General features: G+C 38.6%; 1 long non-coding RNA gene across 1 annotated transcript in view; it reads right to left on the bottom strand.

The window, feature by feature from the left end:
* The window catches only part of LOC109268045 (uncharacterized), a 102,954-nt gene that overhangs the window by 45,573 nt on the left and 29,583 nt on the right, over window positions 1-27,798 (bottom strand). The window contains exon 3 of the long non-coding RNA XR_002080438.2: window positions 6,586-6,702. This is a non-coding gene — a long non-coding RNA (uncharacterized LOC109268045). The remainder of the gene's footprint in view (window positions 1-6,585; window positions 6,703-27,798) is intronic.

Raw genomic sequence — 27,798 nt, 5'->3', positions numbered from 1 at the left:
ATCACCTCATATAATAATTTTTACTACTTAACAATGAGAAAAAGTTATGATTTTTTAAAGTTCTTTTAACACCCTCAGATATTTTGTTATTATTATGCATTTAATTCTATGTATAACATCACAAAATATTACTATTTAATTTTTATTATAAATATCATTTTATATTTATACATGTCTTGCTCAATACCAGTGATATTTTTCCTTCTTGCATTTCTGTTTTTCTGTGTCAGGGATCATTTTACTTCTGTCTGAAAGATCTCCTGTAGTGTTAAAAATTTTTTTCTTAAACATTTATTCATTTTTGAGAGATGGAGTGAGACACAGCATGAGCTGGGAGGGCCAGAGAGAGAGGGAGACACAGAATCCGAAGCAGGCTCCAGGCTCTGAGCTGTCAGCACAGAGCCTGACACAGGGCTCAAACCCATGAACCGTGAGATCATGACCTGAGCCAAAGTCCGACCCTTAATTGACTGAGCTACCCAGGCGTCCTTCCCCTGTAGTGTTTAGTGTAATATTTGCTGATGGTAAATCCTGTTTTTGTCCACATGAAAACTCTTTATTTCACTTTCAATTTATAAAATCTATTTTCATCTGGTGGAGAATTCTAAACTGGCAGTTATTCTCTTTCATCGTTAAATATGTCATTACATTGTCTTCTGGCTTCCATCATTTCTGTTAAGGAATCAGTTGTCCATCATATTGGTACTGTTTTAAAGGTAATGTATCTTTTTTCTTTGCATACTTCTAATATTTTCTTTCTTTCATTTTCAGCAGTTTTATATGCCAAAGTGTGGCTCTCATTGTATTTATCCTACTTGGACTTCATACACTTCTTGAATCTATTATTCAGTATCTTTGGTCAGATTTATAAAATTCTTGAAAAAAATATTATTTCTTCCCTATTGTCTTTTTCCCTTCTGGAACTCCAATTTCTTATAGGATTTACCTTCACTGAAACTTCTTTTTAAAAGATGTGCTTCCAGAAGAAGGAAATGCAACCTAAAAGAAGAACTTCAAAGTAAGAACCAGCAGTAAAATAAAGGAACTGACAAACATTGGGGTAAACAGAAACAAGAATTTATTACATAAAATATTATCATTATTATTTACAACTTACTTGAAGAATATAACAATGGGTCAAAACTAAAATAAGGAAATGTTAGATCTGGGGAATGTGGCATTTAAGTGTTCTAAGAATATGTGCTTTTCGGGGCGCCTGGGTGGCTCAGTCGGTTAAGCGGCCGACTTCGGCTCAGGTCATGATCTCGCAGTTCGTGGGTTCAAGCCCTGCGTCAGGCTCTGTGCTGACTGCTCAGAGCCTGGAGCCTGTTTCGGATTCTGTGTCTCCCTCTCTCTGACCCTCCCCATTCATGCTCTGTCTCAAAAATAAATAAACGTTAAAAAAAAAAAAAAAAAAAGAATATGTGCTTTTCAAGTGAGGGATAAAAATGCTGATTAACATTCAACTTTTCAGTCACATATGTGTGTTTAAAATGTAAGACTGTTTATTTAAAGAAGATAAGTAGAACACAAAGCTTTATAAATATTATTGGAGCAATAGGGTTTTTAAATAAAAACAATCAACTAGAAGGTTGAAAGGAGGGGGGAAATGGAGCACAGCGTAAAAGCAGATAAACAAAAATCACAAAATAAGATGGAAAAAATAAAGAATGAATACATCACTTTAATTGAATTTGACAGTTAAATAAAAACTAGGGTTGGATGAAATAAAATGGAACAATCTTCTGTTTAAAAGAGACACATTTCAGTGTGCAGAAAGATTACAAGTAAATGGATGATAAAATATATACCATGCAGTCAGTAATCAAAAGAAATGTTCTACATTTTTGCAAGAATCAGCAAAATTTTTCTGTAAAGGGACAGATAACAAATATTTTTGGGTATATGTCACAACTACTGAACCCTGCGATTGTAGTAAGAAAGCAGCCATAGACATTACGTAGACAAATGAGCATACATGTCTTCTAATAAGACTTTATTTACAAAAACATGTGACAGGCCATATTTGGCCCACAGGCCGTAGTCTGCTGACCTTTGGTCTATTGAAAGGTCACAATCATGGGCCTGATAGATATACAAAAAAATATTTTAAGATATCATGATTTTATAAGAAAAATCAATCTCAGAAGCTGGACTAGGTATTCAATAAAAATACAGAAAAAGGAATTGAGCAAAAATGGTAGACAGCCCAAGTTTTTACTCTCTTATTCATCTTAACCCATCATTCCTTTTCTTTTACCTCACTCCCACCTCATACCAGTTCTAGACAAAGTAAATATTAAGACAGAGGCTTAGGAAAGTGATATCAGATAGAAGAGTTTATCGGAATAGAATCTCCAAAAAGTATAGGATGGAATTTAGGTGATCTTCTGGCTGACAATTCTGAGGCAGTGCTTCTGAAGCCACCTTTATGATATCACAACTTGTGTTAAAGAGGTTCCCAAAACTGAGCCCACCAGCATCTATGAATAATTATTTAGGAAACTATTAGAGGACACTGATCACCCTTTATACTTTGAATTACAATAATAAATCCTTGGAATAAGTAAGCAGCAAGACAGTATAAACATGCTGTTTTACAGTTTATTTATTTACAGTTACTTACTGCCTCTTAATTATAATTATTACCACTAGGTGGCACTCATCCAAAGCTGTATTTACCCAGGAAGGTGAATTAGACGTTGCAAACTGACATGGCCCGACTCTAGCCCACATAATGTGTTTTGATTGGCCCATGATGTTTTCAGAATTTTGTATTACTGGTATATGTTTAATTCCATATTATAAAACTGTATTTCTTGCTTCTCCACCTGCCAGCAGCCAGCTGACTCTACCAGGCCCTTTCTACAGAGACAGTATGCACTCTCACATGAGACCCTGCTTAGTTTTCTCATCTTGTCTGCTTTAATCATTTCTAGTCCCATCTGGCCCCTATAGGTGTTTAACTGTGTGATCTTTACCCTACAGTTGCACCAGAAAATCTCAAGCAATGGCTGTTTATTAAAAAAAAAAAACAACCTAAGGAAAATATAATTTAATACTGAAATGTATCCTAGAAATATAGATGTAAAGAGAAAAGATATAAGACTGACATTAAGATCTGGTTTCTACCTTACAGAATGAATACTGAATTGGAGAAAGTAAAGGACACTTGGAGTGAGGTAAGCAGTAAGACAGTATAAAAAGGTAGAAAAACCAATGGCATCCAGCAAATGTCAGTTGACTGGGTCCAGTACTGGGCTAAGCAACTGATTTAGATTCATGCATTAAATTCTCAAGATCATTCTATGAGGTGTGTTCTTCCTTCCCATTATACAGATAAGAAAGCTGAGGCCCAGAGTTACATAACTTCTCCAAAGTCAAACATAATAAGTGGCAGGAGTGTGTTTACCCCCAGATAGGTCTAATGCAAAGCTCAACCTCTTCTATTCTAAGGTCCTTGATGCAGACAGATTATTTGGTAATCAGTTTGGCATATAGTTTGATTTGTTCTGCCATTCATACTGAATCTTCCTGAGTCTTAAAACTGATTATCCTGATGTTTCCTGTTGAGTAAGGAGATCGTTCCTGAAGGAAAACAGTCAATGAGTGTGCTCCCCTGTCTTCTCCTTTTGAAGAAGTGCCATGGTCCATGTAGACTGCAATCATTCTCTCCCTTTTCTTCCAAGGATTCCCCCTCCTGTGAGATCTTGAGAGCTCCCAGGGATGTTTACCCATGCTTGAAAGAACCAGAAAACCTGGTCCTTCAGGGGCAGAGGCCATTCCTTTTTATAGTTGCTGCCGCATGGTGTCGCTATTGAAACGCAGGGAACACAGCCACCCAGGTAGGGTCCCTGCTGCACAATGTTGTTGCTGAGTCCCAGGCAGGTGCTGGGGCTGGAGACCTCCGCAGAGAAAAGCCTTGGTGACTGACAAGCACCACTGCCATCCATCATTTATCTATCATTTTCCTTCTCTGCAGGGAGAAGGCTCTCCTTAGTGTCTCATACAACTATGATGATTCTATGCCGTTGTAGGCCTGTGTGCCCCATGACTTCTGTCTTATTTATAAGAGACTATTTCAGTATACACATAAAGACATTTTTACAAGATCCACACTTAATCTCCAGGGTGGCTGAATTTGGAGGTGTTCTCAGTCTCGGCCATGTAATTGGCCAGAATTACCACTCCTCCCTCCCCCATTCTTTACCAACCCCTAATGTGAAAGAACTTCTCCATCTTTGTCCCAGTGACCATCCCCTTTTTTATACAAGGGAGAACAACATTCCTTTATGGCAATAGTTCACCTTGTTGCAACAGCATGGTCCATTTAGACAGAGTAACCTTAATGCCTGTAAATCTTTCTACTGCTCATAGAATTACTCTGCATGGATTAAATCACCTTGCATGCATTAAAGCAACATATTTTGCTTTCAGAGATTTGACGTTCACTGACCGTGTGAAGCATCCTCAGCAGTTCAATACCAAGTGGATGATCCCCAAATCCTTTTCTTGGTAAAAAAAAATAACTGGTGTCATTATTATTTGCCACTTAAGAGCTAGGGGAGCATGCAATGGAACAACAAATGATATTTAAATAAAGTTTCCAATTCAGCAAAATCTTTCCCTCTTATAATTCGATTGTATGCCAGTGTTGTTTCTCATGAAAGTATTTCTGTGTCGTTAAGTACAGACATGAGATAAAAGAATAAATACGAAGACAATGCTGAACATAGAGTTGAGGATTGCCACATAATTAGATCAGAAACAACCTTGGTAAATTATCCATTTTGCTGTGGACATATAGTAATATAGACATCTGGTCATTCAACTCTCCACTAATCTGAACAGAGAGAAATTCACAAATAACCCAAAGTCAAAGTTCAAATAAACTGTGCGTCATCTTCTGCTGCTTCCCAACTCCCTTCAACTGACCTATAAGCAGCCGATCCCCAAGGTCTGGCTCAAATTTTCCTAAAGCCTCCACCCCAGCTCTGATCCCCTGGGGAAGGGAGAGGGAGTTCCAGTGAACACCAATGGTAACAAGCAATAAATAACCACTGCCTAATTCCTGAGTCCTGCCTCATTATTCCCATAAGTAGGAACTCAATTACTGTATCCCACTGCAAGTGAGAAGTACCTGTATCCTAATTTCTAAGATCTTGCAGGGAGTAGAATTGCATATCCCCTCCCGTCAATCAGTTCTAGAGGTAATTAGCCAAGGAAATCATTTTTTTAATGTTTATATATTTTTTGAGAGAGAGACAGAGTGCGAGCCGGGGAGGGTCAGAGAAGGAGACACAGAATCCAAAGCAGACTCCAGGCTTGAGCCTGAAGCGGAAGTGGGGCTCAAACCCACAAACTGCAAGATCATGACCTGAGCCAAAGACAGAGGTTTAACTGACTGAGCCACCCGGACGCCCCTCAGGGAAATCATTTTTTAAAAAATTAGTATGGTATTAATTTCCCTAAGAACTAAGAAAAATAATTTCCTGACAGGTCATATATTTTTTAAATGGAGGGTATTAAGTAACTAGTAGTTTTTACACCAGTGATATAACCCCTCTCTAAACAAAAAGGAAAAGTTTAGAATTTTAGGAAGGTCTTATTGACCATGAAATTCAAACAGTGACTTTTTCACTTACAGATAAGGAAACTCCTTGCCATCAACATTAATTTTCTCATCTGCTAAATGAAGGGCTCCAAAACGATTTGACCTCAATTGCAGAGTTACTTACTGGGGTGAAGAAAAAAAAGCTAAAATTCCTATCTAAGGCACTTTCTATCACCACACGCTGCATTAGAACTAATCAGTCCTTGTCTTCTAAGACCACATGCCCCTCCCCCCGAAGTCAATGGTCTTCTACATCAGAATTCCAGGATGCAGCGTTTAGAACATTTGGCTGGAGCGGAGAAGGAAAGTTGCTGGCATCGTGGCTATTCTTTTGTGGTCTACAGGCAATCCAAACAACAGTTGTGTGCTGTTATATTTCAATTCTCAAAGACTGGTGGGATCCCATGTTATGGTATGCTTAAAATAAAAACAGAGAGACCTCCTTTCTGAGGCTGTGGGTCGACATGCAGTTTTGTGCCACTTCATCAGAACTCGGTCTTTTGACCAGAGCGTTTATTACAAAGTGCAGCAAAGCACAACACAACCGCAAGAGAAACATTAGAACTCTCTCCCCCTTGGGAATTAGTCTGAAGAGATTTTCCTTCAGAAATCACATGTCTGCCTCGGTGCTCACTATGCCCTGAACTCTTTTCCCTGCATTCATCTCCCATGGGCTTCTGCAAAGAAAAAACCTTGGTGAATTGGGAACCAGGCTAATACACATTTTATGGCTTCTTTCATTGAACGTCCACCCTTCTTTGGAATGCCAACTATCTCAATCAAGTTATCTTTAGGAGTGAGAGTTGGGTTGGCACAGAGGCACTCTTAGTCCTAATGAAGTTGAGATGTGGGACAGAATATATAAACGAAGATATCCTTCGGCGACTGGGAAAAAAAAACTGAGCAAGTCTAATATTTTGAAATTAGAAAAACTGAAATAAGGGAATTTATTGTATATGGAGTTAACTCACCTATGCACAGAAGGCTTCTGAACGTCTGTCACTGGCTTCCCAAACAGCTCCTGTCCCCCTCCTGTTGGTTTAGGTTCAGGACAGCCTACTTTGCATCTCTATTCTTTTTCTGTGATCCTGAGAAGGTTAAAGATAGAAAAGGATTTCAATTTGCTTTTTTTATTTTTAATCTCTATTTTCCCTTCTTAAAAAAAGAAACGTTGTACTTGGCTGGAACTTCTATTCCATAGTTGCCTGAGGCTGGGTTGGAGCTGCAAAGTTGCAAAATAAATCAGAACAAGCTGTGCTCTGGTGTTTCTAAATTATTAAACATTTACATTTGACTGGTCAAACAGCGTCTTTTTTCTAAATGTATACACCCTTGATTGAGCGGCAAAGTTTGGTGTCGGTAATTTGGAGGGTACCTCATTCTATCAGAAGACATAGTTTAGGCCCAAGTCAGCTAAACTCTGCTGATGGGATAGAAAATTTAAGTACAAGGGTGGACTTTTAAAAAAAACTTACACCCATAGAGTACATAAACACTCTAAACCAGCAAAGCAAAGAAAATGATGTGTTTATGATGCTAATTACTGAACTTCACCAGCTCAGTTCAAGATATATTAAAAAGTTGCTTAGACTGGCAACGTACCTTGTTCCATTGTTAGGCTTTAGCCTTATTTCCCCACTAAGGTCAGAGCACTAGCCCTGAAGGAAGAGGCTAGGAAACCTGAATAATGTTATGAAGTGATCCAAGAATAAAAGAATGCTTAAGGTAATTTCTAATCTTTCGGGATCCTACGGTCATACGCTCTTTAGTTTGAAAAAAGTTCATGAAGCTTTCCAAGATGACAGCTTTGTAACCAAAAGAGAAATGGAGTATGGTGTAGTCTAGTGTCTGTGTGAGTTGTAGGTGATAATATTTAAGGGTACACTGTACATGATGGAAAACCAAAGTAAATGCTAATAATCTGCTCTGGAAGAAAACTCATTTAGATTATCTACTTTCTTGTTGCCATTTTCCAAAAACTTTTTTTGTGAATATTCTACAATTTGCATACTTTGCAGATTGGGAAATATAGTGGTTATCCACAATAGTTAATGAGAACAACCCAAGATTTCCATTTTTTCCATAGTGTTTCAAAACCTCTAGGCTAAGTCATCCTCTCTTTGACGTATCTTTAAACACTACACCTAGTATCAGATTATTCCATCACATAGCATTTTGTTAAAATATATTGAAACAAGTATGTAATATGATATTTCCTGCGGTACAATATTCCCACCTTGCAAATGTTCCCACTAGCGACCACTCGTAATCACATTATGTCCGAGTGGTGATTGAGGGAATGTCTAATAGATTAACTTTCCCATTCTCCTGCACAGTCAGCTGTTCCCAGGCTCCCATTAATGGTATGCTTTTAACCAGATTTCTCTTGAATGATAAGATAAAAAGGGGCAGGGACCAGAAAAGTTGTGAATTGATAACCACTGTACTGCTTTAGCCCCAAGTATGGATCCAGGGCATTGATGAAGAGACAGTTATATGGGACAGAAATAATTCTTTGGGTCTTCATCTTCTGTCCTTAAGCCCCAAAATCAGTCTGTTCAATTTTGATCTGAAGAAGGCACTCGGGTCTCAGAAGCCATAGATTCCAATATCTCACCCTACCACCACCTCCTGACTTTCCTTTTCTCAGAAGATCTCGTTTTTACCCCAGAGACCTCCCTCTCCTTCATTCCACATCTCCCCTCACCCAAGTGTGTGTGTCCTCTCAATAGTAGCTTTCCTACTGACACTGAATGTCATGATTTACCTTCTCTACCTTCTCACCAGCACCTCCGTTTACCTCCAATCTATCCTCCCACTACCCACTCTGCATACCACCTGATCCTTAGATGAAAGACAAGAAATAATCCACCTTTTCTCCTATTCTATCTAGGGGACTGAGCCCTAAATTGAACAACACTGAGAGTTGAGGAAACCAAACTTCTGGGCTCTGACTTCACAAGCCATGGGTGCCTCCTATCTGCACTTTTATTAGCTAATGTAAGTTTTCCCTTCCATTCCATGCAATGGCTCTTCTCAATGTACACCACCACTTTTCTGCCATTAAATTCACAGCCTAACTCCTTGTTCTCATACCTCTTCTCAATGTTACCTTCTACTCAGACCATGCTCAAAGCTTTCACTGGTTTGTTTGCTTGCTCTTTAGTTTTTTTTCTTCTCATTCTGAACTTTCCATCCTATCTGCAAATGTATTTACCACCAATCCATTTTTACCTTTTTTCCTCTGGTCTAAGTTCTCCCTATTCAGGTGGTCAACCACCCAGCCCTTGACCTCATACACTTCCTTCAATCATCTACTGTCTCTCTTATATGTTCCACTTCTTCTGTTCTACCTGCCTGTTTACCACACCCCCCCCCACCCATTACCATAATTAGTTAATGATCCACAGATCCCACATTGAAGGGTGAGATGTGCAATATATTTGCCATCTAGATCTGCTGAATTCTGGCGCCCCCTTTCAGCACTCCACTAAAGTTGCTCTTGTCAGGGCCCATAATAACATTTTCACCAAATTGAATAGTCATTTGTAGTTTCTATCTTACTGGATCTCTCTACTTTAATAACACTGCTAATCCTATTCTTTTTAAAATGTGTTATGCCCTTGTTCTCCAAGACATACTACTTTCTTACCTCTATCCCCATTTCTGTAAGTGAATCTCTTTCTTTTACATATTCTTTAACTTTGGATGCTTTCCTCAGTTCTCTGACTTAATCCCAGACTCAAAAAAAAATATGTAAAATTAACTCATCTTATGTCATTTTTAACTATCATCAGAATGCTTTTGACTTCCAAATCTGTATTTCCAGATTTCCAACTCCCTCCCCTTCTTGTGATTTTCACTAGCTAGCTGAACCTGATTATTAATTTTTGAGAGAACCTAAATCCAGTATTTCTAAAACTAATCTCTTCCCACTGCCCTGCATCCTTTCCTCAAGCCCTTCTGCATCCCCAATACACACTGGCTATACGGCAGCCATCCTAACTCAAGCTTAAAATCTGACATACCTTTCGGTCCCCTACTCCCTCGCTGTTTACAGCACATTCTTAACTTAGTCATGGATTATACCTCAAATATTTTAGTACTGGAACCCTCTTCTCCAACTCCACTGTACCTGCCAGGCACCAGGCTGCGATCACAACCTTCTCAGAGATGCAAGAGATTCCTTCACACTCTCTCTGCTACTCGTTTTGTCCCTTTGTTTTCACTCTCCACAAGGGTTCCAATCACTCTTCTTAGATGAAGGCTTATTACATCATTTTCATGTTTTGTACCCTTCAGTGACTGTCTACAGAATAATGCCTGGGCAACTTACTGTGGTATTTCTTTAGGATCTAACCCTTGCCTACCTCTTCAGCAATGAATGTCAGAACCCCCTGCCTTGAACCTGCTGCTGCTGCTGCTGCTGCTGCTGCAACATGGAAATGGATGGTATTTCCCATATTCTTAAAACTGTTTCTCTCCTTGTTGCTTTCACTCACATGATGCTTTTTCCTTTTTTCCTTTAAGTGGAGGATTTCTAAGGAGAATATCCAGTTGAAATTGTATTGTGAACGATTTCCATAAACAGTGGGAGTTAGAGGTAAATGTTCTCTGATAATCTTTTTCCCTTTTGTCCTCCAGGATTCAATTATATACCAGACCTCTATTATTCTTTTTCTGTAAAATGAAGCTATTCAGCAAAAGTTTGTCCATCATTTATGTGAGAATAATTTCCCCTAGTGGATACATAGAGTACAGTAATTTTGGCACACACAGGATCTAATACTGATTCAGAAATTATAATCCTCTTCTGAGATGTCTGCTAAAGTACAGATTCTTCAGTACTTGTGGGAGGATGCTAAAAATCACAAGGAGCCAAAAGAAACTATGACAGACTTCCAAGGACAAACGTCCCTGCTATAGGTGAAGACAACACGTGTTACTTGTCCCTTCCCTATCTCCTACTGCTGGTCCACTTTCTCACCGCCATGTTGTGAATTATAACAGCATTGGATGGATACTGAAATTTGGAGGCAATGCCAAAAAAATGGCAATGAGAAGGGAGTTTTGTATGTTGTTTTTATATCTTGGTCTAAAATGTATTCCTTTGAACCAGATTTAAGTGTCGTGAGGAACTGTCATCACCTGAGGCTCATTTGGATGTGTTCTAGTCCTTGTAAAGGCAGGTAACAGCAAGCAGGACCTGTCTTTGCTTTTATTAAGCTTCTCTTGTGTCTCGTAGGAACCATAACTGTGGAAGGAGTTTCTCTAATGTTTTGCCTGAAGTTTCCTACCTCATTCTCTGTATCAGATGCCACTTGTGCCTGCCTTACACCTTCTCAGCCTCATGTCTGATTTCAGCCATGTCACGGCAAAGAGCTCTGTGAACATTTTGTCTCATGGCATACTAACAGGACTAACACCTCAAGCACCCAGGACTTCTCGGTGTCACAACAGATGACACAGAAGACCACTCTGCGTGAATACATTTGCAGCCAAAAGCTCAGGGAAAAAAGCCAAAGTTCCTGTTGAGGAACTGTCAACCAATGGGGGTCAGGGAGGGATGGTGAATCACTGCTCTCTGTTACTCCTCAGGAGGATAATTCTAAGAGGCATCTAGCACTCCTCAGGGATCCAGCCCCAGTAACTCATGGAGATGACTTACAAACTTTTGAGCGCACAGCAGGAGTGAATGAAAAAAAGAGTGGTGGGACTTCTGCTAAGGATCAGTTGGTGCCATGCTGGCAAAACAGGAAGAATGGGGGGAACCACATAAAAGAAAACCAGCTATTAGCCACCCCATCTGTCAGTACACTGCATCCTTCCCTTATAATCAAAAGAGAAAGACTGCAGTAAAACATGCTATGTCTATGAAGGCTCACAGGGAAATGCAAATGAAGATGAGTACACAACCAGTAATCACGATACATCTGTGGAAAGACTACAAAGCAACGGAGTTAATACAGCAAACTACATGGAACTTTGGAAAATGTATAAATGGAGACAGCTTCCTCCCAGAGAGGCTCAGGAAGACTTTGTACCCCTCAAATATTCAAATAGAGATTTACAGTATTTAAAAGCTGATCATTACTTTAAAAGAATACTCTAGAGATTGGATACCCAGAAAAATGAACAAAGCTAAAAGACAATTAGTGAGCTAAAGATCAAGCTAAGGAATTCTCCCTAAATGAAATCCAAAGGAACCAACTGATAGCATGGAAGAAAGGATAAGAGACATAGCATGTACATCTTTAGAGATTCCAGAGGCACTTCCAGAAGAAGACAGCACAGAGGACAAAGTGTGTGGGGGGGGAGGGGGTGGGGGGTGGGAGTGGCACATAAAATAAATTAAAGGAAATAAAAGAAGACAATGTGTGAGAACTGAAGAGGCTTGGTGCAAGATTGAACGTGTCTGCTTAAGTGTCAAGATTAAAAATCTTGATTAAAAATAGATTAAAAACAAATCATACAGAAAGCTCCAGCTTTTGTACACACAAAAGTAAAATATCAAAGCATCAAGGAAAAATTCTAAAACATAGAAGATAAGGAAATATAAAATATTAGTCATAAAATAATAAGGATTAATTTTCCTAGATGATGAGAGGATTGTGCCTCCTAGAAGACTGTCCTTATTCTTCAGAGAAGTATCCTGAATAATTAAAGGTGAAATCCCATGATGGCTGCAACTCACTTTCAAATAAATGGTTAAGCAAAAGAATGCACACACGTAGAGAGAGGGGGACACCAGGCAAATACAGCTAAATGCTCATGTAGGTGGCAGGTACCTGCATATTTCCTATACTATTCTTTCAACTTTCCTATTGATTTGAACAGTTTACCACTATGAAGTTAGGGAAAAGTTCTCAAGATCTTGTTGACTGTCAACTAACCAAAAATTAGCTACCAACAACCAGGTGTCGGATTGAAATTAGGCATCTTTCTAGTAACACTAGATACAAGAGGATAATGGTGTGGTATCTCTGAAGTTCTGAGGCAAATATCTTTTGGCTTTCCCAGCTAGAAAAACTGTTATTCAAATATAAAGGTGAACTATATTTCAATACAATTAAAATTAATGCAGGTAAGATAAAGTCAAATTAAGCACTAATATGTGGAGTCAGTAAACTATTCATCTAATATCCCTCCTAAAAATATCCTATAAATAATATTAGAGGAAAAAAGGTCTAAACTGACAAATACAAAGAGAACATGGGAAGGGGAAGGGGGACAGTAATGGAGGAGGAATTTCCAATCAGTTTCTAGAAAACAACATCTATGGATTTAATGAGACTGAGGAAACTATGGTCACAAAGCCAGACGGTGCATGAAGAGCAACAGTTCACTTGCTAGTGCTGGGAGGGGCTTAGGGTAAGGAGAATGAAAGTACAGAGGCAAGTGATGAGGACACGCAGGGCAACACTGAATTTCTGTGGACACCACAAAGGTTGTACACAGTTAACTCCTCCATCCTCCTTCCTGTGCGACCCAGTGAGCTAAGCTCCTCCCATCTCCCGCCTTGGGCAAGAGACTGGCAGTTTCTTCTCTGCAGAGCTTAGGGGTTCTTGGGATATACCTCTACTAATGGTATTTTGTGGAACAAGAAAAACCGTCAATGAGTGAGTAGTCTTCAAGCTAAACCACACGTGGCATCCAATTGGCTTTTCAGAGTCTCTCTATGAAATATTCATGGGAATAAAATTTTAGGAAGCATTTGAGAAAGATGAAAATAGGGAAAAAAATTTTCATATTTTCCAATAGGAAAAAAAAAATCTTAGAGCTTTTTAAGGTTTTCTTCAAAACTGTTATCTTTATTTAATATCCTCAGAGCAATCCGAGAAGATATTCTATAAAACAAGAACACAATGCTATGGAAAATGAATTGAAGAACAAAAAAAGGGCTCCTAGAAATAGAACTATTTAAGGACAATCACAGGTTTAACTGAAAGATGAAAATTAGGGAAATCTCACAAAAAAGCATGGCCAAAACCCTATGATGAGTGGGGAAACATGATAAAAAAGACAATGAGTTGAAGAGGTCCAATATCTTACTAATGACACGTTCATAAAAAGAGTAGAGAAAAAGGAAAGGGATAAAATTTTAAGAGTAATGAAATCAAATTTCCTGAAGAAATTTTCCCACATCAAAATGGCCCACAAAGTATCTAGCACAACAGGTGGCCTTTTATTTACTTAATATTTTATATTCAATTAATATGTCAGCAGATATAAAGGAAAAATATTAAGTACATTAAATAACTAAATTTGAATCACTGTTTGTAACAAACTGCCTATGTCTCAAATTAAGAATTATGGTATTAAAAAAAAAGAATTATGGTATTTTAGCTTTGAATATCAAAAATTTCAGAAAACTCTTCCAGAGTTAATGAGCTAAAACTTCTAGTCCAAATCCAATCTGCAGTCCTTGTCATACAGCCTAAAGCTAAGAAGGGTTTTTACATTTTTAAATAGAAAAAAACAAAGAAGAATATATGACAGAAACCATACGTGGCCCATAAAACCTAAAATATTTGCTACCTTGCTTTACTGACCACCTATACTAAGCATAACAATGAAATCTATCTGCTGTCTTTCCATTATGTTAGTCCTCTTCCAGAACATGAAAGAGGTTCTAAAAGACTCCATCCCTAAGACACTGAGAAATAGGGGTATCTGAGATTCACGGATGTCTAAACAGCCTCTGCCAAGTGGTACCTTACACCACAGGGGGTCTGAATACAAATGATTTGGTGCTGGGTTTGTTAGTTACATGAGAAAACACCTACGGTTGTCAAATGCCCAGGAGCAGTGGACTGGCCAGTAAGGAACTAGAGAGAACATACCTGAACTAAAGACATTCACATTAAAAACACACAAAAAATGTGCTGTTGCTGACTAATCAACACATCCTATTTGTATAAATTGGTGTGATTTGTACTAAAGTCATTGCCATATGGATGGATGTCAGGTTCTAGAATTTCTGCTGCCTCTGTAACTTAATTTGCTCATTTTCATCGATACCTAAGAATGAAAATTTTGCTTATACTGAGACAATCCCCTCTTCTCATATATTTGTAAATTTCTTGGATTAAAATATTTCAGGATGAAGATTTTCATGAGATGTGATAGAAAAAATATCTTAAGGCAAAAGGAGATGTGGCTTTGGGCTGAAGCTTATAAGATCTAATGCGATAGACCAACTTCCCGATGACCCCCAATAATCTCTGCCCCGTGCTAGTCACACTCTGAGTAATGTCCTCTGCTGGAATGAGGGCTGGACCTCTGACTTGTGCCCACTAGGCATGGATTAGGTTACAAAAATGATGACTTCTGTCTTGCTGGCAGACTCTCTTGCTGGCTTTAACAATATGTCTGAGAAGCCCACATGACAAGGAACTGTGGGCAACCTCTAGCCAACCATCAGGGGAGAACCAAGGCTTTCAGTACAACAGCCAGTGAGGAAGTGAATCCCACTGATGTCCACTGAAATAGCCTAGATTCAGGCCTGTCCCAGATGAACGTGGGGATGGCTGCAGGCAACATCATGATTACAGCCTTGTGAAAAAAAATGGAACCAGGGGACCTAGCTAATCTGGGCCCAGATTCCTAAATAGAGACTGTAAGATAATCAGTATGTGGTGTTTTAATTTTGTAAGTTTTGGTGTGATTTGTTACACAGCACTAGATGACTAATACACATTATCATAGGAAGAACATGTTTTGCGTGTTGTTCTAGGACCAGTTTGTGATTCTGCCAGTGTCTCAAGATGGTGAATATTCTACAGTACGTGTGAGGAGCTGTGCCACACCAAGTCTTTAGTTCAGTTAAATTCTGCACCCACACATTACTTCCTCTTTGACTTACCCATTTTCTTATTACTATAACCCACATATCTAAAATTAAAAAAAGTAAGAGTTATCTCTAGTCTCGGTGGAAATTCATGTCTCTTTGGGAGATGAATTAGTACCTTGCCAGATACCCCTTACCAATAACAGATCCTGTGATATGTAGAACATTTATTTTAGAGTATTTTATTACTCTTCAAATAAATAAGGAGATAGTGTTATCAAGTAATATTCATTCAAAACATTTTAATACTGAAAAGTGTTCAGTAATTTTTATTTCCTCAATCACATATTTGAGAGCTTAATAAGACTCATGTGACAAAGAGATAATATTATTTTATTCTTTTCTTCTGTTTTAAAAGATTACAGTCCACAGTGTGAGACTTCACATGGTTTTGCTTTTTAGATCATGTTTATGTCAGTTTCATATCCTTTAAAATGATATTTTACCTTATTTAATAAGATCCCAAAGTTGATTAAAATTTTATTTAATGATATGATTCTGTAATTTGCTACAAAATAATGCATGTGGCAGAGGAAGAAAAGGAATGGCTTGGGGGCTAGGTTGTTGAAGCTGGTGGTAGACACATTATACTAGACTCTCTAGTTTTGTATAATATTCGTAATTTTCCATGTGTGTGACAAACTTTTATATAAATATTTCATTTTTCCCAAGGATCCTCCTATTGTAGTATTATGTGGTTTTGTTTTTCTATAAAACCACATGCTGCTTTCAAGTTTCTTGCTACACCAACCAGCAAAACAAACACATTTAACATTCTCTATTTCCAACAAGACTGCTCATTTTGCAGGGGACATGCTGTAGAGGCAGTTTTAGTAACAGCTTTTAATAATGACTAAATTTTATTGGTGACTAACAATGGAACAGACACTATGCTATATGCTTTACATGAATTATTTCACTTGAATCCACAAAGGGATAGATTTATCCCAGGGGTGAGAGGTGACTAGGAACTTACCTGTGTAATTTACCTGAATAAGTTACTAGTATAACTTCTACGTGAGAAACTTATCTCAGAAGCTGAGTATAAGTCAGAATCTCTGTGAAAGACAGTGTACATTGTAAAGCACTGTACCCTCCACTGTGGCCTTATTTTCTCCTATCGTATAATGCTTCTCTGGAAAGTTCTTTGATGTCCTACCAAGTTTGATACCTTTTCTTTAAATACTTGGCCACTGCACCTCAAAATACTTCCTGGCACAGATTCTGGTAGATGTTTATATTTTATCTTTGAAGGGCAAAGAACATAAATGATTCAGTAACTATTTTCACTGAGATCCTGCCTAGGGTGGTATTAGAAAATTATACACCTGAATAGTTTGATTTAACATTGGTTAAAAGTCTAGTCAACACAAGAGACCACTAGATTTCAAAATGGTTGAAAAGAAAAATCTGCAACAATAAGAAGGTAGTTGACATGAGGATCTGTAGAATTCAAAGCAGTGAGCAAGCTATTTGGAGAAGCCACAGAATACTTAAATCCTATTATTCTGTATACTGGCATAAAAATTTTGAGTTTGTTTTTCCAAGAAGTTTTCCTATGGTCTGCTTTTGCATAACAAAACACCAGAAAACAATGATGTTTATTTTGTTTTTGTGGGAAATTGTATTGATTCATTGTTTGTTTTCTATAGTTAAACTTACTCATCACCCTTGCAGAATTCAACCCACTGTCCGTGACGTCACTGGTGTTGCTATAATCAACACAACCGCCAATACAAAAGCAGTGTAGATTCTCTAGGAGTTAGAATAAGCACTTGTAAGCTTTTCCTTTCTCGCATATATTGTGACAGATTTGTTGTTTTTTTTAATTTTTTTTTCAATGTTTATTTTTGAGAGACAGAGGGAGACAGAGCGTGAGTAGGGAAGGGGCAGAGAGAGAGAGGGAGACACAGAATTCAAAGCAGGCTCCAGGCTCTGAGCTGTCAGCACAGAGTCCGATGCGGGGCTCGAACTCACAAACTGTGAGATCATGACCTGGGCCGAAGTCGGACACCCAACCGACTGAGCCACCCAGGCGCCCCATGACAGATTTGTTTTTAAAATACAATGTAAGTTCTCAAACTTTCGTCTCCACTTAGTTACAGAGTTTGCCGTCCTAATAAATTATCTGGGTTTGGATCCTGGCCCACCTTATACTCTATGGCCATGGGAAAGCCTCTTGGCTTTTCCAAGTCTGCTTTTCAATCAGTGAAATGAAAACCCGGGCCTTGATGTGAAGACAGTTATATGGCATATGGCATAAGAATCATAGTAAATGCTCAAAAAAGATCATTTCCTGCCTTCATATAAGGGGCATGTTAATTTTCCTTTTATTTCTGTAGAAACCTTTCTTTTAAAGAAATAATAGCAGTGTTTAATAAGGAATTAGAATTCTCATTTAGTTAAAAGATGCTGGGTAGGCAATTCAATATGATTATATTATTATTACGGAAGATGAGGCAGAGGGGAAACTTAATGGGTATGAATCTGATAAATCATCATCCTCAAACTTAAAAAAGATTTAAGGTATCAACTAGACATTCCTTACTTTAAAAAATGGGATAGTTATTTCTAAATACATGTATAATATTTGTAAGTTGAGTGCTCTATTACTTTTTTTTCTCAGAAATATTTCCCTATATTAGCTCCATGTTTCCAAACTTGCCTGATCATGAGGCTCTCCTAAGTTAAAAATAGAGGTTCAGATCCCCTCCCCCGGAGAGGCTGATACATTGGCGCTGGGGCAGGAATCTGTACATTTAACTGTGGTTCCAGGTGGTTCTTAGGCTCAGGCAAGGATAGGAAAGAGTGCATCAGCTGATCTTCCCATTTTGCTGATTGAGGGAAAGTGTATACGTGCAAGTCAACCACTAAAATTACATTTTTCCTAAGTCATAGCATACTTAAATTCAAACACTGATTCCTCAGAGTTAACAGCGGGTTAGCAGCCTGCAGAGATGAAAACTTAATTACAGTGAAGACTGAGAAGGTGATTTTGCCTCACGGTCTTTCCGAGCCAGGGTTAGATTTCAGAGTTAATGTACGTGCTTTCCAAGCAATTCTCCCACCCAGGGCTTTCTCACTAGTACACTGAGGACCTCTCTTCCTCCGTCCTAGCCTCCTTTCTTCCCTCTGTCCTTCCTTCCTTCCTTCCTTCCTTCCTTCCTTCCTTCCTTCCTTCCACCCACCTATTCACCTACCTAGCAAACACTAATGTAGAAATAAAGACTAAAAGAAGCTGTCTTAGTCTGTCTGGACTGCTGTAACAAAATACCATAGACTGGGTGGCTTATAAACAGAAATTTATTTTTCACAGATCTGGATGCCAGGAAGCCCGAGATGAAGTCTCCAGCAGATCTAATGTTCGGTGAGGGCCCGCTTCTTCATAGGCCACCATCTTCTCACTGTAACCTCACATGACAGAAGGGGCTAGGGAGATCTGAGGGGTCTCTTTTATAAGGGTACTACTCCCCTCCATTAGGACTCCACCCTTATGGTGGAAGCACCCCCTAAAGCCTCGACCCTAACACCATCACACTGGGCATTAGATTTCAGTATGAATTTTGGGGAGACACAAATATTCAGGTTGCACCAGAAGGTTTTGGCTTCCGTGTCACAGTACGGTCAGGAGACATGCTTACCAAGATGAGATCAACATACAAGAAAGAGACAGGAAGCCAGATAACAAAAGGGAATGGGTAAAGAGTGGCAGGCTCACTGAAACAGAATATATATTCTCTCAGGGCACCTGGGTGGCTCAGTCGGTTAAGCATCCGACTTCGGCTCACGTCATGATCTCATGGTTCGTGAGTTTGAGCCCTGCTATGTGCTTATAGCTTGGAGCCTGCTTTGGCTTCTGTGTCTCCCTCTCTCTGTCCCTCCCCTGCTCACACTCTCTCTCTGTCTCTTGCTCTCTCAAAAATGAAAAACATTAAAAACTTTTTAATAAATAATAAAAAATATATGTTCTGTCAAGTCATGTTGTCCCTCTCCTCCATTCGATCACATATTTATGCACCAATTACCAGTCTGATTGCCCTTTATTAGTAACACCTGTGTATAAATGCCGTATTTGTGTCTTGCCAAAGTGCTAGAAAGCCCTAAAGGACATGGCGTCTTCCGTTATTGTATCTGCCTATTGTAGCTACTCGGCAGAGGACCTGGCACATAAAAGATGGTCTTATGTTTTTGCAAATTTTAAAGTGCTACACAAAGTGATTCACATCATTAAATGTGAAACAAAAATGTTAATGATTAACCGTGCCTATCTGGCTCTCACCCTCCACAATCCCCTCTCTTCCCAGGACCCCAATATTTATGGCACTAGAATAAATTTTAACCCTGGCCACAATTCCTTATCTCTTTTGCTAACAGTCTGCTGTGGCAGTTAAGTGATCCTTGATCTTGCTTTGGTTCTGACCTTTTGTCCTGATTCTTATAACTAGACTCCTGTCTTATTCTTTGTTCCCTAGAACATTTCTGTGTAAGCTGACCACTACTTCTCTGGTAACTCTTAGACTGGGTTTAGTCTTTGTTATGGGTTGAATTGTGCACCCTCTAAAGTTATGGTGAAGTCATAACCCCCAAAACCTCAAATGTGTCACCTTCAAGTGTGACCTTATTTGGAAATAGGGTATTGCCAGAATAAGATGGGCCCTTAATCCAGTGTGATCAGTGCTCTGATGAGAAAAGAAAGATGACTGAAGACAATACAGAAGGAGAGCACAATGTGACGACAGAGGCGGAGACTGGAGTGACACAGTCACAAGCTAAGGAACACCAAGGACTGTGGCCACTGCCAGAAGCTATGAAAAGGAAAAGAAGGATATTCCCTAAAACTTTTGGAGAGAGCATGGTCCTGCTGACACTTTGATTTCAGGTTCCTAACCTCCAGAACTGTGAGATGAGAAATTTCTATTGTTTAAGCCACTCAGTTTTGGGGGTACTCGGTTAGGGGAGCCCTAAGAAACTAATGGAGTCTTGTTGCTAGTTTCTTTGTAGACGCTACCGACAAGTGCTGAGTGTTAGCAATTGCTTATGCCTGCTGCATGCACATACATCAGAACACCCATAACTAATGGAAATCTGGGCGAGAAACCTTTATTCATAGGAGTACTCCTTAGATATCTGCTGGGCAAAATACCTTTTCTTCAACTTCCGCGATGATTGTGTTCTCCAAGTATGTCACAAATTCCACGGCAGGGCGGGAGGGGGGCAAGGTCCAACTCTAAGTCCTCCAAAACATTAAAATAGTGCCTAGCCATGTATCAACACATTTTCTTTTTCCTTGCTGATGTTTATTAGTAGCTTTAAAGTTGGAAGAACAGGAAGAAAGCACACAAGAAAAAGCAACAAATATAAAGGCTCATCTACATGAATGGAAGCCTACTTAGCCAAAGATGGATTGATTTGTAATTCAATAAATAGCTGTCTGTCCTCTAACCTGTCAAAATGTGATATGTAACATCTTCATGAATAAAAGTGATTTCAAAAGAGAAAAAAAAAAGGAACACTGCATCACTATCTTTGAGAGAATGGAAAGTATTGTATTTTATATGCAGGGAAAATGATAAATAACTATTGCATAGATGTGAAAAATCACAATGCATCTTTTTTTTTTTGATAGTAAATCGAATGCTCCTAGTGAAGTTGATAAATTGATGGCTCAGCACATCTAGGGACTTGTTTACTCTAGTCTGCAATTGTCCTTGCCACAAAGGCTAAATTTTGCTCGCTCATGGTTTGCAGGATATAAGGACATAAAATAGATTTGTAACTCCTGGGTCACAGAAATCCCCTCATTCTTGTATCTAACTATGAAACCCTTAGGACTAGGCTAGTGTGCAATACATTCAATCAGTCATGTACATGTGTGTATACATACGTAAGTGCACACTTGTATATGTGTACTGTAGTGGTAGCGGGATAATTTCTCTCTTTTTTTAAAAGTTTATTTCAGGAGAGAGAAAAATGCATGCATGCAGAGGGGAAGGGCAGAGAGGGAGAGAGAATTCCAAACAGCTGATGTGGGGCTCAATCTCACGTGAGATCATAACCTGAGCCAAAAACCAAGAGTCCGATGCTTAACCAACTGAGTCACCCAGGCACTGCACCATTTTTTATTTTAGAGAGAGAGAGAGGGAGAGAGAGAGAGAGAGCACACAGAAGCAGGGGAGAGGGGCAGAGAGAGAGAGAGAGAGAGAGAGAGAGAGAGGGAAAATCTTAAGCAGGACTCATGCTCAGCACAGAGCCTGATGGGGAACTCGATCCCACGACCCTGGGATCTTGACCTGAGCTGAAATCAAGAGTCACATGCTCAATGGACTGAGCCTTTGAAGCACCCAGGAATAATCTTTTTTTTTAAAAAAGTGTTAAAATATATCAACATATAAACATTATATTACATGAAATATAAACACGCACCCAGATGCACACTAACACATCCCACCTACACATACATATGCTGCATGCAGCAAGAGTAAATTATTATTTGAATTTAATATTATAGTAAATTACTTTTTCATATGAAGAAGACCATGAAGTGATAAAGAAGCCAAAGCAATTCCTGTAGAACCAATTTGTCCCACCTGCGAGAACTTCCTCACCGTTTTAAAATAATAGACAAGTTCCTTATCTGAAGACTGACTGAAGGATACCATTCTCACTCTAAAAGCTAACCACATGCTTCTCTGTCCATTCTAGGGCTGAAAAAATGCTCGGAAACTCCTAAAAAGTGGAAGCTCGAGAAACACAGAATCATGTATATTAAACTTCAGGCAGAGAGACTAGTTGAATACCATCCCCCCACCAACAAATCTTCTTGGTCAAATTATAAGTAAATTGTGGATGTACTGCTAGTCATGTTTGAGAAGAGATACATGGGTAGGGAGAAGTAATTGAAAAGGGAGGTAATGATATTGTGATAGATGGATATTTGAAAGCCTGAGCAATGTCAAAAACCTAGAGGTTAAAGCAAAATGGAATAGAAAACTAGAAAGGACCTAGCCTATGATGATTAAGATTTAGTGGGAAAGATGGTCAGTCAAAGCATATATATGACTTCTCTTCTCTCTAATGGCATTCTTCTAAAAGTACCCAAGAAGTGTGTGTGTGCATGTGTGTGTGTGTGTGTGTGTGTGTGTGTGTGTGTGAGAGAGAGAGAGAGAGAGAGAGAGAGAGAGAGAGAAAGAAAGAGCAAAAGAATAACCTGAATTATTAGTACAATAAGTTGATAAGAGATGCCAGCTCCAGGGAACAGACATTTGCTAACAGTCACCCTAGATCTAGAAACCTCAAGAATATTTACTGTACATGGTGCCAATAAGACCAGATTGGAACTGAAACAAATAAACAGAAATGCTCTTGGGTTCCAAAAATGTACTCCAGTTATGAAGACAAAGGCTGGAGGCAGGGTTTGAAAGACTGAGAGAGACTCAGAACAACTGCCTTGGCCAGGGAGAAGGGGAAATTCAGGGACGACTGGGTAATGAAGTCAGATGCAGCAGAGGCTTTCCTGGGTAGCAGGCAATGGGGGCAGCAGCTCCGGGGTAGTGTCTCAAGTGTCCCTCATTGATTCACTGGCGAGCGCCTTGTTGAAATCAGACCCCAGGGAACAGGCATTTACTAAGAACAGCAGGCCACAGACAATGTAGCAATGACTTTGAGGTATGGTTTTCCCAGGTGATCAGGCTATTTTGCTAATATATTGAAGAACTTCTTGGTAAATTAAGCAGGGGGCTGAGTATTATGTGTAGTGACATCATAAAGCAGGCCATCAGTGGTGGCAGAGTGAGGACCACCTTCCTCAAAAGACAGGGTTGTTCTACACGAGCCAAGAGGTCTGTGCACACTGGGCCTAGGATCTGGCAAGGTAACACTGACAAACAGGAAATGGGTGGCTGGAAAAGGACAAGAACTAACAGATGCATTAATGGTATGGGTCTCTCTCCTACTTGTCCAGGCAATGCTGGAGAACTAAGAGAATGCCTAAGATAGCATCAAAATGGAAAATGAGAATCCAGGAAGAATCCACTCACCTGAGAAGATCAGACCAGGGTAGAAAACTCCCTGAAGAATAATTAGGGGGAAAAAGCAGCCTATGGAAAAGGTTTTGTGGCTTAAAGAGCACTTAGGAAAGGAGATAGAAATGACTAAAGAAAACAAAATTTTAAGAATACCTTCTCCGTATTAAAAGTCTTTCACAGGAATTACAGAGCCCTTTGTGGCTTAGCACCGTATACTTTCCTGATCTCACCTTGTGCCACACTCAGTCACTTCTGGAATTCTGTCCCCCACCCAATAATAACAAAGCACCCCTCCTTATTCCATAACCACGTAGTGTCAGAGAAGACCCACCGGGGAGTTAGACACTCATCAATTGTGAACGCAACTCAAATGGAATGAAATTTGGAATGAAAGAGATAGTTTTAGCAAAGAAATAGAAGATATAAAAGGGTGGAAACTTTATAACTGAAAACCACAATAACGAAGTGTGTGGGATCAACAACTATCCCTTCTGAATAACATACAGAGAACAGAGACTGAAGAAAAAATGATAAATTATTACAACACTGTGGGACAAGATCTTACATTGCTGTAATCAGAGTCCTGGAAGACGAGGAAAAATGTGCAGAGCTGAAAAAGTCAAGAAATAATGGCTGAAAACATCCTAAATTAAGCAAAATACATACTTCTTACACATCTGAGAGCTGAGGGAATGCCAAAGAGAATGAACCAAAAGAAATCCATACCAAGATATGTCACAGTCAAACTTATAAAAACTAAAAACAAAGAAAAAATCTTGAAAGCAGCGAGAGAGAAGTGACACCTGACTTTTAAAGGAAAAACAATTCAAATGGCGGCAAATTTCTCATCAGAAACAAAGAAGGCCAGGAGGAAGGACACAACACTTTTCAAGTGCTAAAAGAAAACAACTCAACTTAAATGGCATATCCAGAGACAATATCCCCTTCAAGAGTGAAGGGGAAATTAAAACATTCTCATATGAAGGAAAACTAAGAGAACTGCCCACAGAATTATCCTCAAAGAATGGCTAAATAAAAAATAGAAATGAAATGATAAGAGAGAGAACTTTGGAACATCAGAAGGGAAGAAAGAATACAATAAACAAAAATGTGGGTATGGGGCATCTGGGTGGCTCTGTTGGTTAAGTGTCTGACTCTTGATTTTGGCTCAGGTCACGATCTCATGGTTCTGTAAAATCAAGGCCCCTGCTGGCTTGGGATTCAGCACAGAGCCTGCTTGGGATTCTCTGTCTCTCTCCCTCTGTTTCTGCCCCTCCTGTGCATGCACTGAATAAATACATAAACAAACATTTTTTAAATGGGTAAATACAATAGACTTTCTTTCCTTTGAGTTTTCTAAATGATTTTTGTTGGTGTAATCAAACATAACATCAATGTGCTTTTAAATGTGTATAGAGGAAATGTTTAAAGCAACTATATTATAAAGGGAGACAGTAAAGGGATACAAAGAGAAGTGACTTTTATATTTCACTCAAAGTGATAAAATGATGACACCAATAGATTGTGATAAATTATGCACAAATATAAAGTAATACCTGGAGTAACCACTGTAAAGGCTATACAAAGAGCTATGCCCCAAAGTACTATAAATAAATCAAAACAGAACTCTTAAAAATGTCCGAGTCACCCACAAGAAGTCAGGAAGAAGAAAACAGCAAAACAAAAAACAAAAACAAGCATAAAACAGGAAAACAGAGTTACAGACTTAAGCCTTACCATATCAACAATTAGATTAACTGTAAATAGTCTAAATAGGCCAATTGAAAGAGAGATTGTCAGAGTAGACTGAAAAACTTGTCCCAACTGTATGCTGTCTGTAAGAAACTCACTTCAAGTATTAGAAGATATGAAGGTTAAAAGTAAAATGATGAAAAAGATATATTCTCCAAATATAAATGGAATAAAAGTAGAAGAAAAATAAAAGTGACAGCATTAAGTGGACTTCAAAGAGAAGACAATTAGCAGAGATGGAGAGACACATTTACAAATGATAAAGGGCCAAATGCCATGAAGACATAGCATTCCTAAATGTGTGTGCACCAAGAACTGGTAGAGCCAAAATGAGAGATAGATAAGTCACAAGAATCATTTGAGACTTCAACATCAATCTCTCAAAACTTGACAGAATAAATAAAAAAAAAATCAGCAAGGATCAGGAATAACTCAACAACACCATCAACCAATGGTATGTAACCAGCATTTAGAAATGACTTGCTTTCAAAAACACCAGAATGCAAGTTCTCTTCAAGTGCACAGGAATCATGTATCAAGATAGACCACAGACTGTAAAACAAATCCCAACAAATTCAAAAGAATTGCCATCATATGGAGTGTGCTCTCTGACCACATTAGAATCAAAGTAGAAGTCAATAACAGGAAATCTTGAAAGTCTTGAAAACTAAACAATACGTCTAGACAATTCGTAGGTGAAAGAGGGAGTCTCAAGGGAAATTAAAAAGTGCATTAAACTGCATGAAATGGAGATGCAGCACATCAAAAATTGAGGGACATAAATAAAGTAGTGCAGAAAAGAAAATTTATAGCATTAAATAATATTAAAAAAGAGGAAAAGTTTTAAATCAATAGTCTAAGGTCCTTCTTCAAGAAACCAGGAAAAGAAGAGCAAAATAAAACTGAATCAAGCAGAAGGAAGGAAATAATAAAGGTAACAGCAGAATTCAATAAAACTGAAAACAGAAAAAGCAATAGAAAACACCAACAAAATAAGAGATGGTTCTTTTAAAATATCACTAAAACTGGCAAACTTCAGCAAAGTTGATAAACAAAAGAGATAAAAGATACAAATTATCTGTATCAGGATATCTCTACAAAAGGATAATAAGGAAATACAGGAAATACTACAAACGACACTACACTCATAATCTTCACAATTTAAATGATATGGACCTATTCCTTGGAAATACAAATTACCATAACTCACCATTATGAAAGAGTTTGAATAGTCCTATAACTATTAAAGAAATTGAGTGTGTAACTTAAAAGAAATATCCAGATCCAGATGGTTTCACTGGAGAATTATAAAGCTACACCAACCAAGACACTGTGTTATTTGTATAAAGACAGACATACAGATCAATGGAGCAGGATAAGGATTCCAAAAATAGACCCGCATAAGTAGAGCCAATTGATTTTCAACGAAGGTGTCAAAACAATTCAATGTGGAAAGGATAGTTCTTTCTTTTTTTTTTTAATGTTCATTTGTTTTTTTTTGGGGGGGGGAGCGAGAGCGGGGAAGGGGCAGTGAGAGAGGGAAATGCAGAATGCGAGGGAAATGCATAAAAGCCCAAGCAGGCTCCAGACTCTGAGCTGTCTGCACAGAGCTTGATCCAGGGCTCAAACCCATGAACCGCAAGATCATGACCTGAACTGAAGTCGGACATTTGACAGACTGAGCCACCCAGGTGCCCCAGGATAGTTCTTTCAATAAATGGTGGTGGAATATTTGGGCATCCACAAGGAGAGGAATCTTGATCTATAAAAGTTCTAGAGAAAAACACAGGAGAAAATCTTATTGACCTAGGGGTAGGCAAAGATTTCTTATATAGGAGTACAAAGTGCACAAACAAAAAAAAATAAGTAAATTAGACATTATCAAGTCATAAAGTTTGGCTCTTCCAAAGACAGTCAAGAAAAATGAAAGGCAAACCACAGACAAGGATAAATTATTTGCAAAACCTATATTCAATGAGGAATTTATTTCCAGAATATGTATAGAACTCTGACATCTCAGCAATCAGCCAAACAACACAATTAAGACTTGAGTAAAAGATTTAAGCAGACACTTTAGAAAAGAAGACTCAGGGGTGGCTAATGCTCACCTAAAAAGAAGTTCAAAGTCATTAGTCACCGGGGAAATGCAAATAAAACCACAATGAGCTATCACTACATGCGTATTACCTTGGCCCCAACAAAAATAACCAACTATCAAGTGAAGGAAATAAAAGATTAGTATAAATTCTTGTCCACTGAGCAACTGCAATGTTCACAGATTGCTGATGAGAATATAAACCGTACATTTTGAAAGTTTGGTGATTTTTTATAAAGTTATACAGACAGGCACTATATAACCCAGCCATGTACTCTAGGCATTTACTCACAGAAGATGAAAATTTGTGTTCACATAGAAACCTGCACGCAGATGCTTATAACAACTTTAATAAACATCCAAAGGGGAAACAACACAAATAACCAAATGGGCCTTTATATACAATAGAATACCACGTAACAAATAAAAAGAGACAAATTAAGGATACATAAAACACTGTGGA

Source organism: Panthera pardus, unplaced genomic scaffold (assembly GCF_024362965.1).
Source record: "Panthera pardus isolate Hobbes unplaced genomic scaffold, ASM2436296v1 HiC_scaffold_8, whole genome shotgun sequence".
NCBI classification, from domain to species: domain Eukaryota; kingdom Metazoa; phylum Chordata; class Mammalia; order Carnivora; family Felidae; genus Panthera; species Panthera pardus.
The sequence above is the reverse complement of the archived record's forward strand: the minus strand, read 5'-3'. Positions and strand labels throughout refer to the sequence as shown.